Source organism: Bos mutus, chromosome 8 (genome assembly GCF_027580195.1).
Source record: "Bos mutus isolate GX-2022 chromosome 8, NWIPB_WYAK_1.1, whole genome shotgun sequence".
NCBI lineage: Eukaryota > Metazoa > Chordata > Mammalia > Artiodactyla > Bovidae > Bos > Bos mutus.
In genome coordinates, this window is record NC_091624.1 from 83992030 (window position 1) to 84005454 (window position 13425).

The 13425-nt window shown below is 41.7% G+C and overlaps 1 long non-coding RNA gene across 1 annotated transcript; it reads left to right on the forward strand.

The window, feature by feature from the left end:
• Nucleotides 1-2433: 2433 nt before the first annotated feature.
• Nucleotides 2434-8766, forward strand: LOC138988988 (uncharacterized). The gene is made up of 3 exons (XR_011465244.1): nucleotides 2434-2982; nucleotides 3987-4050; nucleotides 8584-8766. It is a non-coding gene; the product is annotated as an uncharacterized lncRNA (long non-coding RNA).
• Nucleotides 8767-13425: the final 4659 nt, after the last annotated feature.

Genomic DNA, 13425 nt, shown 5'->3' on the forward strand with positions numbered 1-13425 from the left:
AAAGGCAACTGTCATGGGGAGAAAAGTACAATTTTTCCAGCGCTTGCCCCTCTGTGTGCCTCTTCTCACAGCATGCTCTCTTTCTGTGTGCATTTCCACAGTTCAGTGTCAGGTTTCCAGCTGACAGCAAGGCAGGGTCTGCTGCCCTGCAATGTGAAAGCCACCCTCCGCCACTCTGAAGCCTCCTGACCCAGCACAACATCAGAGCTAAAGGCCAATTTCCCAGGATGGCACCTTCCCTGTCCACAATCCCCAAGGATTTCTTAAGTCTGTAAATCATGAACTGACAAACATTCCCTTGGAGACTGAAAGTTTGGAAAATCTGTGAATCCTGGAGGAAAGAAGATGCTCCCTCAAACTCCCATTTCTTTGGAAAGTTTTGTAGTTGGTTCTTCTGCCTGGCAAAGGATTGTTATTTAATTGCGAGTCATCCTTTAGAAAAGACTTGGGTTATTAGTTTGCATGTCATTAGAATATGGTAAAATATGCTAAACAATACAACTAAATGATACAGAATTTAATCTTCCTCTGAGGCTTATTGGGATTAGGCCATGTCCTTATCTGCCCAGCACACTCATGACTTTTCTTCAAGACTTGGGGCAAATGTCACCTTTCTAGTGGGGACCTCCCCTGTCACCTGACCCAGAACTGCCCTCACCTGCCCTGCAGAATTAGGGCAGCCTCATCCAAGCTTCCATAACTCTCCTAGTACTGGCACATCATAATGTTTACACTTTCTGTTCCAAAATAATTTCAGACTTATAGAAAAAATTGCAAGAAGAGGATAAAGATTTCCTATATACCAACATTTCTCAACCTTTTCCTCATTATTGCCCCCTTTCCCCCAATCCTTTCTAGATTTTTTTTCCTAATTATCTTCTGCCATGAAATTTTAATACAATAGATTTGCTGTAAATATGCTTGTGAAATCTCTGTATGTCTGAGCTTTACATGGAAAAAGAGTGAGTTGTGTTGCCCCCGAGAACAATTTCCATTCTTGTGAGCACAGTATTGCCTCCTGGAGAATGTATGCTGTATATCCTTTACCTAGACTCCCCACACGCTAGTGTTTTCTCATATTTGCCTTATTGTTTTTTCTCTAAATATGTATTGTTGTTGTTTAGTTGCTAAATTGTGTCCAGTTCTTTTGTGACCCCACAGGCTGTCCATGTGTCCAGGTAAGACTAGTGAAGTGGATTGCCATTTACTTATCTGGGGGATCTTTCTGACCTAGGAATCGAAGCTGTGGGTTTGTGTCTCCTGCATTGCAGGTGGGTTCTTTACTGCTGAGCCACTGGGGAAGCCCCTAAATATGTGTGTGTGTGTAGACACACACACACACACATATATACATAGAAATATACACACTTATTTATACATATACACAGTATATATTTTTTTTCTGAATTGTTTAACAGTAAGTTGCAGACATGATGCTAAATAATTTAGAAAGTGTTCTTGTACACAAAGGCTTTGTCTTTGCATTTTAACAAAAAAAATTTTTTTAACATTTCCATCTTTTCCATGTGACTGTGAGTTTCTCAGGGTCTACAACCTGTTTTTTACTATCTTTGGAGACTGAGTACCAGAATAGGGCCTAGCATATAGAAGGAGCTACTATAAAATAATACATTTAATTGGAATATAGCATATGCCATGCATTTTGATATAATTTCCATATAATTTAACAGATATGATGAAATTTTTTCCCTTAGTATAAAATATATAATGTAAAATATATGCTGTACATAAAAATGCAAAACATTTCTATTTATAAATGAATGGAAATCTCAGGGTCATCAGTATAAACTTCAATCACAAAGTAGTCTATAGTTTCAGAAGCTAGAAGAAATCAGACTGAAAATTTTCAGACTTTGGAAATTGCTGTAAAAATAGCAAATAGCAACCAAGAAACTGTTCACCTGATGTCAGTGTCATAGAAAAATACTTGGAGTTGTCTGAGCGTGGCACTTGCCACCTGGTCTCAGCATTTGTGTTACTCTTTGGGAGACAGTGTAACACAGTAATTCAAACACTGTCCTGTTTTCTTGCATTCACTCATAAAGATTTATTGACAACCTTCCATTGACAAGCAGGTATCAGAGGATCCTGAATTTTATCTTTCATTTTCTATGTACTGAAAAGTTGCCTAACCCACATTTGCCTTGATTTCTTCAACTGTAAAATGGATATCAATACATTGTGTCCTGTGCTTCAGCACATTGCTTAATGTGATATAGAATATGCTGAGGACTCATTCTTCATGGATTTTAGAAGGAGAAAATGTAGAACAAAATTCCAGGGACCACTGCTGCCAGGGACTAAGATGACCCAAATAAGACATATTCCAAGAGTGCATCATAGGTGTGAATACACTTGGTATGAATAGATACCCATCCCACAAAATATGTAGCTGATGTACAAAACATGTAGCTGATGTACAAAACATGTAAAATATGTATGTTAGGTTAATTTATTTCAAAATAAATTATTTTGCTGAATTAAATTTTACCAATGAAACATTGACAACCCTAAGCATAAATGAGAAAAAAATATAAGTATTTGCTGTTGTGACCACTATTTAAAGATTTTCTTGACTTTCTTGAAGATTACCAAACCCCACTGTTTCCTTGTGTTATGTCCAGTCCATGCAGTCTGCTCACCAGATTACCCCAAATATCATGTGAGAGTCCCTGAACTTGCGGGGGAAAGCTTGGGTTGGGGGAGCTGAGAATAAGCTGTGATGTTCTATGGTTAGAGAGTAAGACTATATCAAAGGCTAATTTTGTTGAAATCACAGTATTCGCAATCGATGTTTCCATACTTTGTGCCTTTCATTTCCTCCACAGCAAATGGACAAGAGAAGCTATTCACATCTTCCAAACTCTGAGACAAGACATCCCGGGACAAATCACTGTGAGGACTGCAGCCAGTTATGGCAGAAGGTCCCGCATCACTGAATCCAGAGCTGGAGGAGTCCAGGTGAGTGAGATCTCATCCTGTAATGTTGTAGACAAAGTGAAGTCCCTGTGGGTGGAGGTGACTTGGTTATGGTCACAGAACAAGCTACTGGCAGAACTAAGACTACAGTCCAGGTTTAGCCCCTAGACCTGGCACTAGGATACTTTCTTTTTTTAAGTGCCCTCCTTGGAAAATTTAAAGATTAGTAGATGAGAATATGTTTTGTTCCCACTTCTTTGAAAGAAACGTTCTGAATAAATTTAAATACCTTATGCACCATTACTTGAGATGATCCAAGGGTCTGATTAGATATCATACTAAATTCATGAGACTAAGAAACAGAATCAGTATCCTCATCTATTTTTAATTTCCCCATTTTGCAGATGAGAAAAATAGGGTCTAGTTGCACTATTTTTGGCACTGTGAACTTTCCTTGAAGATCTAGCAGAGTTTGGATGAGGATTTTTATCCTAACTCAGTTATCTGTGGAGTTTCTACTAGATTTCACTGTTCCTTAGTGGTGGGGCTAGGTATTTTGGACAAGTGAAATTTGATTTCACTTCTTTTTCATGTTTCCTTGTGAGTATCTTTTCCTTAAGCCTCAAGGTAACCAATTAGAGTATATATTGGAACTCTTTTCTTCCCCATGACTAGGCTTTCCCCTCTCTTACTATCAGAGTGCTGTATGTACTAGACTGCCAGACCTCTCTGTCTTTTGAAACATATCCATCCTCTGTCTGACTCCCTTATAGTCCCGTTCATCTGCTATTGGGCCCAGTGGGTCCCAATAGGTTCATCATAAAAGTGATCTATACCAATGAATAAAATAGGCAATGTGTTAGTCTATCTATATAGCTTCATGCCATAACTAATTAAATGTGTATATAGTGTAAATAATTCCCTCCCTTGTGGTAAACTGTTTTTGAAATTTTAAGTCCCTTTCTTTAAAAATATTATATTTACAGCAAAAAGAATAAGACACAAAGTGACTGATGAAAAACTGAGAACATTCTTCCATTTTTCAGGAGACACCAGCAGTCATTTTGCCGGAGATATTGATCAGCCAGAGAATACACGTCTGTGCACTGGGTAAGTCCAGGAGCAGGAGTGGAGGCAGGTTTACCTGAAGTAAGCAACAATGTCCAGTGGAATGAGGAGCCTAACATTCTAGGTGACAATTTTTACATCCAATTCACTGGAAATATGGTTGAGTCCCTTGGTAGGAAAATTTATTTTTTTAGCACTATGGCCTCGGAACCAGCAGAGTTCCAAGAATGAGAAGTAAGCATTTAAAAAGTCCAGCACTGGGTGAAATACCAAGTGTTCCTTTCCTATTTCTGCACTTTTGTTGGTGGAATTATGTTTTCCAGCTGTGGAAGAATCGCTATACATTGGTCACTGGTTCACAGCTTGTCACATCCTATTGTTCAGTCGCTCAGTCGTGTCTGACTCTGCAACCCCACGGACCACAGAGTGCCAGCCTCCCTGTCCTCCACTGTGTTCCATTCTACAGGACTCAGTCCAGACTTGGAACATGGTATCTTCCATTTGGAGCTGAAACTGAGTGTCCAAGTCCCTTTTACCATTCTGTGAGACTGGCTACTTCTGGGTGTTGGGATACATAGTAACACAATGGATGCCATAAGTCTGTTGCCTCACTTTTTTGGTTGAAAATTAGGCAAGACACAGGAAGAAAACCATTAAATAAAATGTGATCATTGAACTTCATCAAACTTCAAAGCTTCTACTCTTTGAGAAGCTATTAAGAAAATGAGGTAAGTCACAGATTAGGAGAAAGTATTCATATTTATACAGCTGACAAATGACTTGTTTACAAATATATGGAGGACTTTAACAACTCAATAAGAAAATCAATTGACAAGGGGCAAAATTTGAACAGAGACTTCACAAAGATATAAAAATATCTAATAAACACATCTCCGCATCACTAGACATCAGGGAATGAAAATTAAAACTACAATTAAATAGTGCCAAACTACACCTATTAGAGTAGCTAAAATTTAAAACATTGACAGTACTAGATATTGGAGAGGATGGGCAGCAGCTGGAACGCTCCTATATTTTGATGAGATTATAAGATGGTATTTTGAAAAATAGTTTATTGATTTCTTTCAGAGTTAAATATGCACTCACCATATATGCCTCAAAAGTCTACTCCTTCAGTATCTACCCAAGAGAAACAAAAACGTATGTCCAAACAAATACTCTGCAAGAATATTTATAACAGCTTTATTCATGAGAACTATAACCTGGAAGCAACCCAAATGTTTATTAATGGACAAAAAAATTGCGGTGTGTCCATACAATGTGTTATTTCTCATTAATAAAAAGGAGCAAATTGCTAATATTACTGATACGTGTGACAGAATGGAGCAGTCTCAAAAATATTGTGCTGAATGAAAAAGATCCCAATACAAAAGAGTTAATACTGCCTGATTCCATTTATATAAGACTCCAGAAAAGATAAATCAAGTATATAATGACAGAATTAGTGGTTGCCTGGGGCTAGGTTCAGGGACTGGAATAGGGATTGGTGTGAAGGGGCATAGGAAGCATTCTGGTTGGAAGAAAACGTTTCTTGTCTTGATTGTACTATGGTTTCTCAGGCATATAAATTATCAAAAGTCATTGAAATGTGCACTAAAATGGACTTGTTTTATTGTATTGTACTTACCTCAGGTACAATAAAACAGATGGAGAAGCTCTATATAATTAGTAAGAACAAGAGCTGGAGCTAACTGTGGCTCAGATCATCAGCTCCTTATTGAAAAATTTAGGTTTAAATTGAAGACAGTAAGGAAAACCACTAGGCCATTCAAGTATGACTTTAATCAAATCCCTTATGATTATACAGTGGAGGTGACAAATAGATTTAGGGCATTAGATCTGGAAGGTAGAGTGCCTGAAGAACTATGAATGGAGGTTTGTAACAGTATGGTACAGGCGGCAGTGATCAAAACCATCCCGAACAGAAAGAAAATAAAGAAGGCAAAGTGGTAGTCTGAGGAGGCTTTACAAATAGCTGAAAAAAGAAGAGAAGTGAAAGTCCAGGGAGAAAGGGAAAGATATACTCATCTGAATGCAGAGTTCCAGAGAATAGCAATGAGAGATAAGAAGGCCGTCTTAAATGAACAATGCAAATAAATAGAAGAAAACAGTAGAACTGGAAAGACTAGAGATCTCTTCAAGAAAATTAGAGATATCAAGGGAAAATGTCATGTGAAGATAGGCACAATAAAGGACAGAAATGGTAAGGACATGACAGAGGCAGAAGAGATTAATAAGAGGTGGCAAGAATACACAGAACTATACAAGAAATGCAGATGGTGATTGCAGCCATGAAATTAAAAGACACTTACTCCTTGGAAGGACAGTTATGACCAACCTAGATAGCATATTAAAAAGCAGAGATATTACTTTGCCAACAAGGTCCGTCTAGTCAAGGCTATGGTTTTTCCAGTGGTCATGTATGGATGTGAGAATTGGACTGTGAAGAAAGCTGAGCACCGAAGAATTGATGCTTTTGAACTATGGTGTTGGAGAAGACTCTTGAGAGTCCCCTGGACTGCAAGGAGATCTAACCAGTCCATCCTAAAGGAAATCAGTCCTGGGTGTTCATTGGAAGGACTGATGCTGAAGCTGAAACTCCAATACTTTGGCCACCTGATACAAAGAGCTGACTCATTGGAAAAGACCCTGACGCTGGGAAAGATTGAGGGCAGGAAGAGAAGGGGATGACAGAGGATGAGATGGTTAGATGGCATCACTGACTTGATGGACATGGGTTTGGGTGGACTCCAGGAGTTGTGATGGACAGGGAGGCCTGGCGTGCTGCTGTTCATGGGGTCACAAAGAGTCAGACACAACTGAGTGACTGAACTGAACTGAACTGATACAAGAAATGTCTTAATCACCTTGATAACCATGATGGTGTGGTCACTCACCTAGAACTAGACATCCTGGAGTGTGAAGTCAAGTGGGCCTGAAGAAGCATTTATTATAAACAAAGCTAGTAGAGGTGATAGAATTCCAGCTGAGCTAATTAAAATCTTAAAAAGTGACGCTGTTAAAGTGCCACACTCAGTATTTTAGCAAATTTGGAAAATTCAGCAGTGGGCATATAGACTGGAAAAGGTCAGTTTTCATTGCAAGTCCAAAGAAAGGCAATGACAAAGAATGCTCAAACTACCACACAGTTGCATTCATTTCACATACTAGTAAGGTTATGCTCAAAATCCTTCAAGCTAGGCTTCAGCAATACCTGAACCAAGAACTTCCAGATGTACAAGCTGGGTTTAGAAAAGGCAGAGGAACCAGAGATCAAATTGCCAACATTTGTTGGATCATAGAAAAGGCAAGAGAATTCCAGAAAAACGTCTACTTTCCCTTCGTTGACTATGCTAAAGCCTTTGACTGTGTGGATCACAACAAACTGTGGAAAATTCTTCAAGAGATGGGAATACCAGACCACCTTACCTGTCTCCTGAGAAACCTGTATGCAAGTCAAGAAGCAACAGTTGGAACTGGACATGGAATAACTGACTGGTTCAGAATTGGGAAAGGAGTACAACAAGGCTGTATATTGTCACCCTGTTTATTTAACTAATATGCACAGTACATCATGGAAAATCCAGGGCTGGATGAATCACAAGCTGGAATCAAGACTAACTGGAGAAACATCAAGAAAAACTCTCAGATATGTAGATGATACCACTCTAATGGCAGAAAGTAAAGAGAAACTAAAGAGTCTCCTGATGATGGTGAAAGAGGAGAGTGAAAAAGCTGGCTTGAAACTCAACATTAAAAAAACTAAGATCATGGCATCCAGTCCCATCACTTCATGGCAAATAGAGGGGGGAAAAGTGGAAGCAGTCATAGATTTTATTCTCTTGGGCTCCAAAATCACTGCAAATGGTGAGTGCAGCCATGAAATTAAAAGACACTTGCTCCTTTGATGGAAAGCTGTGATAAACCTAGACAGTGTATTAAAAAGCAAAGACATCACTTTGCCAACACAGGTGTGGATAGTTGAAACTCTAGTTCTTCCAATAGTCGTGTACGAATGTGAGAACTGGATCATAAAGAAGGTTAAGTGCCAAAGAATTGGTGCTTTTGAATTGTGGTGCTGGAGAAGGCTCTTGAGAGTCCCTTGGACTGCAAGGAGATCCAACCAGTCAATATAAAGGAAATCAACCCTGAATATTCACTGGAAAGACATCTGATGCTGAAGCTAAAGTTCCAATAGTTTGGCCACCTGATGAGGAGAGCTGACTCACTGGAAAAGCCTCTGATGTTGGGAAAAAGTGAAGGCAAAAGGAGAAGGGGGCGTCAGAGAATTGGATGGTTAGATAGCATCACTGAATCAATGGACATGAATCTGAGCAAACTCCGGGAGTTAATGAAGGACAGGGGAGCCTAGAGTGCTACAGTAAATTAGGTTGCAAAGAGTTAGATTCAACTTAGCGACTGAACAACAATTTATACCTCAGGAAACGTGTTTTGTTTTTTTTTTTATAAAAAATGTGTCCTTATATGATACTGGATATAATCACCTTGTGATTCTATCAGGACTTGAACTCTTCATTGTGAATCATCTTTCAGGGATTGACATGGAATCCAATGAGCATCTCAAACACTTCAAGCTCTATTAGATTCATTAGTCAGAAGACCTACTGGCAGAATGACTTGTGTTGTGGCCTGAATCAGCTTCTCCAGCTTTGGACTCCACTCAAGATTGAGTAACCTTATGCCTTACTCAGCAACATGGTCAGAGGAGGACATCCATATGTGGTACGTATCGACCCAACAAAGACCAATAAAAGTGTTGCTCATTCTTAGTGGTGATGTATGTATGATACAGCAGTATTTCTTTCATCTTGGAGGAACTATTCTAGTATTGCAGAAACATGAGCTTCTAGAAATACCCCTGAGATCCATGAATTTCCAATGGATGTATCTCCCCACTTGTGACACATGTGTGCTTTACTGAAATATCTGTTCCTGTCTGCTTACCTGGTTGATTAGCCTGGTGTCAGCTAAACTGGTCCTGTAGAACATTCCATGGAATAACAAGAGGATCAACAATCTTTCCTGATCTAAATTATGGCACAAAGCAGAGTCCCAAGGCCAGGGTGGTGAATATGTAGTATTATTCCTGTCAGATAAAAGCAAATTTCTTCTGATTAGAGAGTATACATTTACCAGGTCAGCAGCATTAGATAACTAATTCAGTGACTTGGCGACAAGCTCTTCTGCTGTCCCAGCTATTACTCGTGCCAGTCATGGGAATTATTAGTCAGATGAGAGGGAACCATTTATATGAGGTCAATGGGGGAGATATTTTTGGGAAATGTGACTTTTCCTCATACCATATCTCTTTATAAATTGTGACAGCCCCACTGTGTGATCTGGCCATTGATACATGATAGCTTAGATTTGCAGGGAACTTTAACTTATAAAGAAATAGCTTACAAATATATTTATTCACAATTTCCTTCACAATAGGTCTATGGAACAGATAGAGCAGATATTATTTTTTTAAAAAAAAAAATCGTTTATTAGGCTGCACTGGGTCTTAGTCGCAGCATGCAGGATCTTCTTGTTCCATGACCAGAGATTGTACCTGGGCCCCCTGCATTGGGAGTACAGGGTCTTAGCCACTAGACTACCAGGGAAGTCCCAAGGGCAGATATTATTTTTTGAATTTGAAATGACTGATATAAGACAATGTCAGGATTTTAGTGTAGATCTCTCTGATTCCACAACTGAGTTGCCACCATGCCCCTTAAAGCAATGCCGTTCCTAATATGTGGGTTAGTTAAATTCAGTTGAACATACTTAATGGTGAGAAGTGATATCTACACAGCACTTGGTACAAGATAGAAGATTCACTTGTTGTTGTTGTTTAGTCTCTAAGTCTTGTCTGACTCTTTACAACCCTGTGGACTGTAGCCCGCCAGGTCCTCTGCCCACAGGATTTCCCAGGCCAGAATACCGGAGCAGGTATGCCACACCCTCTTCTAGGGGATCTTCTCAACCCAGGGATCGAACCAGTGTCTCCTGCGGATTCTTTACTGCTGAGCCACCAGGGAAGCCCACTAAGCGGTGGCTCCTGCTAAGATTGACATACATACATTTAGGATATGCCAAGTGCTGGGGATACAGATGAGGTCCTCCCCTTAAGGAGCATGGTGTGGGAGGATAAGGCAGAACTTGCTGAGGCATATGCTTCCAAGATTGCCTCAGAAAGCCAGCTGCTGCTGCTGCTAAGTCGCTTCAGTTGTGTCCGACTCTGTGTGACCCCATAGACGGAAGCCCACCAGGCTCCCCCGTCCCTAGGATTCTCCAGGCAAGAACACTGGAGTGGGTTGCCATTTCCTTCTCCAATGCATGAAAGTGAAAAGTGAAAGTGAAGTCTCTCAGTCATGTCCGACTCTTAGCAACCCAATGGACTGCAGCCCACCAGGCTTCTCCATCCATGGGATTTTCCAGGCAAGAGTACTGGAGTGGGGTGCCATTGCCTTCTCCCTGATTAAAAAAAGAAAAAAAAAAAAAAGATTACCATTTGAGTTCTGTTTAGGCCAGGCAAATTAAGGCTAGTAGTGGAATGCCCCAGGGCTCCTTATGGATCAGAGTTCTGTCCCTTCTCTGATACAGGGCCCTTCTCAGGTAGGGCCCTCCCACCCCCAGTGATTTGTTCTGAAAGCGACACCCACAGAGCAGGTTGCTTTGGGGAGAGGAGTGCAGTGATCACTGTGAACATCCCATTTTTCAGTTTAGCCAATGATCATCACCTTATTTCTTGGACCCAATGTGACTTATTGAGGTATAAAAATCAGCTGGAACACCTTGGGGAGAACACCCTGGAATGAGCTTCCTACCTCTGTGGGGTCACCCAGGAAACATCCACATTCATATCACTTCTCAGCGTTCACAGGGCAAAAGAGTCAGATGGGTTGGGGGTAGCAGAGGAGGCCTGCAGAGAGGCAGTGAAATTGCTTATGCAGTCCAGGGAGGGAAGAGGCTGACCTGGGCATTAGAGAGGTTTATGTGACACCCAGATGCTCCAGAGGTGCCCTGGTGCCACCACGGGCTTTCCCCAAGGGAGGACAAGAAGCATTCTGAGTGGCTGCTCAGGGTCTGCATGGCGCTGAGAGTGGCCTGGTTTGGCTGGATTTCTCTTGTTTTTGTTTTTCTGTTTTTCAGAAACGGTCACCAAATTCCCATCATTCTTTGTATGCAACACCCATTAAACCTAAGCGATTTTCCAAGACAAAGAAAACACCATGTCTGGGAACACGTGCCAATAAGAAGTACATGACCTCCTCTTGCTGGGGCACTGGTATTTTTAAAGCAACAAATGCTTGATATTGAATATCCCATCAAGGCTCCCTTCCGAGCAGATCCAACAATTGTCCTGGGGAAGAAACAATCTGAGAAATGCCCCCAAACCGTTATGGGGTGCCCACAAAAACAGCTCATCAAATTCCTCTCCCTAATCAGGAAGGCAGGGGGTTGTGTGTGTGTGTGTGTGTGTGTGTGTCTGTGTGCGTGTGTGCGTGTGTGATAGAGAGAGGTGCTTGGCATGGTGCTTGAGACCCATCTTTGTCCCCTTATCAACCTTTTGCTTACCCCTGTAAAAATACAACACAACTTCTCTCCGAGAACATTTTCCAACCAGAGGTCTCTGCCTCAAGGCAAATATATCGACTCTTCTGTGAAGGCCCTTCACAGGCCTTCTGGAAGCCGAGCGCCCTCACTTGGCTAGTAAATATCAAAGTGCTGGGGCTTGTGAGCAGGTGGAGCTGAGCCTGGTGGGCCTGAGCCCCAGCCATGGCCTTTCTGATCCTTTGTTTTTCTGCAGCAAGTGGAGGCGAAGGCAAAGGTAGAGGGAAGGGAAATGTGATCTCCAGTGAATTGCAGTGTTTTGCTTTCTCTAATCCTATTCAGGTGGTGACTGTAGCAAAAAGGAAAAACAGGCCAATATATAGGATGCAGAAAAACCCTGATTATTACCCCGATGAATGTGCATTGGCGGAATTGAATTCAAGTCGCAGTGATTCATTATTAATGGGTCCCAAGTTCTGACCCAGGGTGGAGGTGGGGCTCTTGTGAAGGCAGAGATGGTGGCTGAGGTAGGGTCTCCACCCTGGAGAGGAACTGGGCCCGGAGCAGGCGGCCCCTGAGCCTGGCCCAGACCGCAGCTGGCCCAGGGCCACGCTTCCTCCAGGACTGCCTACTGCACACCTGCGACTCGGCTTCTCTTGTCTCAGAGCTGCACTGTTGGTGATTTATTCCACCCTGGAGCCTCCCAGAGGCTGGGCCCTGGGAGAGACTGCGCTCCATCTCCGCCATTCCCCAGTGAGGACTCCCCAGTGAGGAGGATGGAAAACACTGTCTTGCATGAATAATACGCCTTCCCCTTTTTGAAGATCTCAGAACACCTAGCAGACAGGATGCTCTTCACCCTCAACCACTCCCTGAGGCTAAATCAGGTTTTGATTTCCCCCTCCCTGCTTTTTTTTTTTTTTTAAATGAGGAAATGACAGCACAGAGCAATTGGTCCCTGGGAGTGAGTTGTGTTGGGGTAACAGGAAGCAGGCAGGGAAGAGCTGATTTGGTAAGAGTCCTTTGTAGAGGCAGAAATTCTCTCAGCTAACCCCGTGCTGTCAGCACAGACACACGAAAGGGATCCCAATCATTTAAAAGCTCCAGTCTACATAATAGCTTACCCCAGATGCTGGTCAATGCACAGGGCTTTTTTGTCTGTTTTAACTCACAGGAGGGTTCCCTTCTAAGAGGACACTTCTAGGTCACATAGAAATAGAATTGAAACCACACCTAAGAATTGGAAAGGCCACAAGGAGAACTGTGTATTCAACCTTCAGTCCTGTTGAGCTCAGGAAATGAAGGCAAAAATTCCCTGTCCCCAGATTTTTCTGCCAAATGAATGGAACAAGAAGGGAGACCCAGGAGCTTCTCTGTGGTAGACTGTCTGTGAGGTAGTGGTGACTAGCCTCTAATTATCTTTGGCCTTTATTATTGTGCAAATTCTTATTAACCTTTTAGCTGCCCCTAGTTGACTCAGTGGTAAAGAATCTGCCTGCCAAGTAGGAGATGTGTGTTCAGTTTCTGGGTCGGGAAGATCCCCTGGAGAAGGAAATGGTAACCCACTCCAGTATTCTTGCCTAGAAAAACCCATGGACAGAGGACCCTGGCGGGCTACAGTCCATACGGTCACAAAGAGCTGGACACGACCAAGCAACTAAACAGGTCTTTCCTTCACCATGCTACAGCAAAAATGATCTTTTACAAAACCAAACTCTTGTCATGTCATTCCTGTACTTAAAGCACTCTGTGATATCCCATAGTCTTCAAAATAAAATTCAAACTCCTTAGCATAGCATGAAAGACCCCTATCTGCCCACCAGATGCAGGAAACAG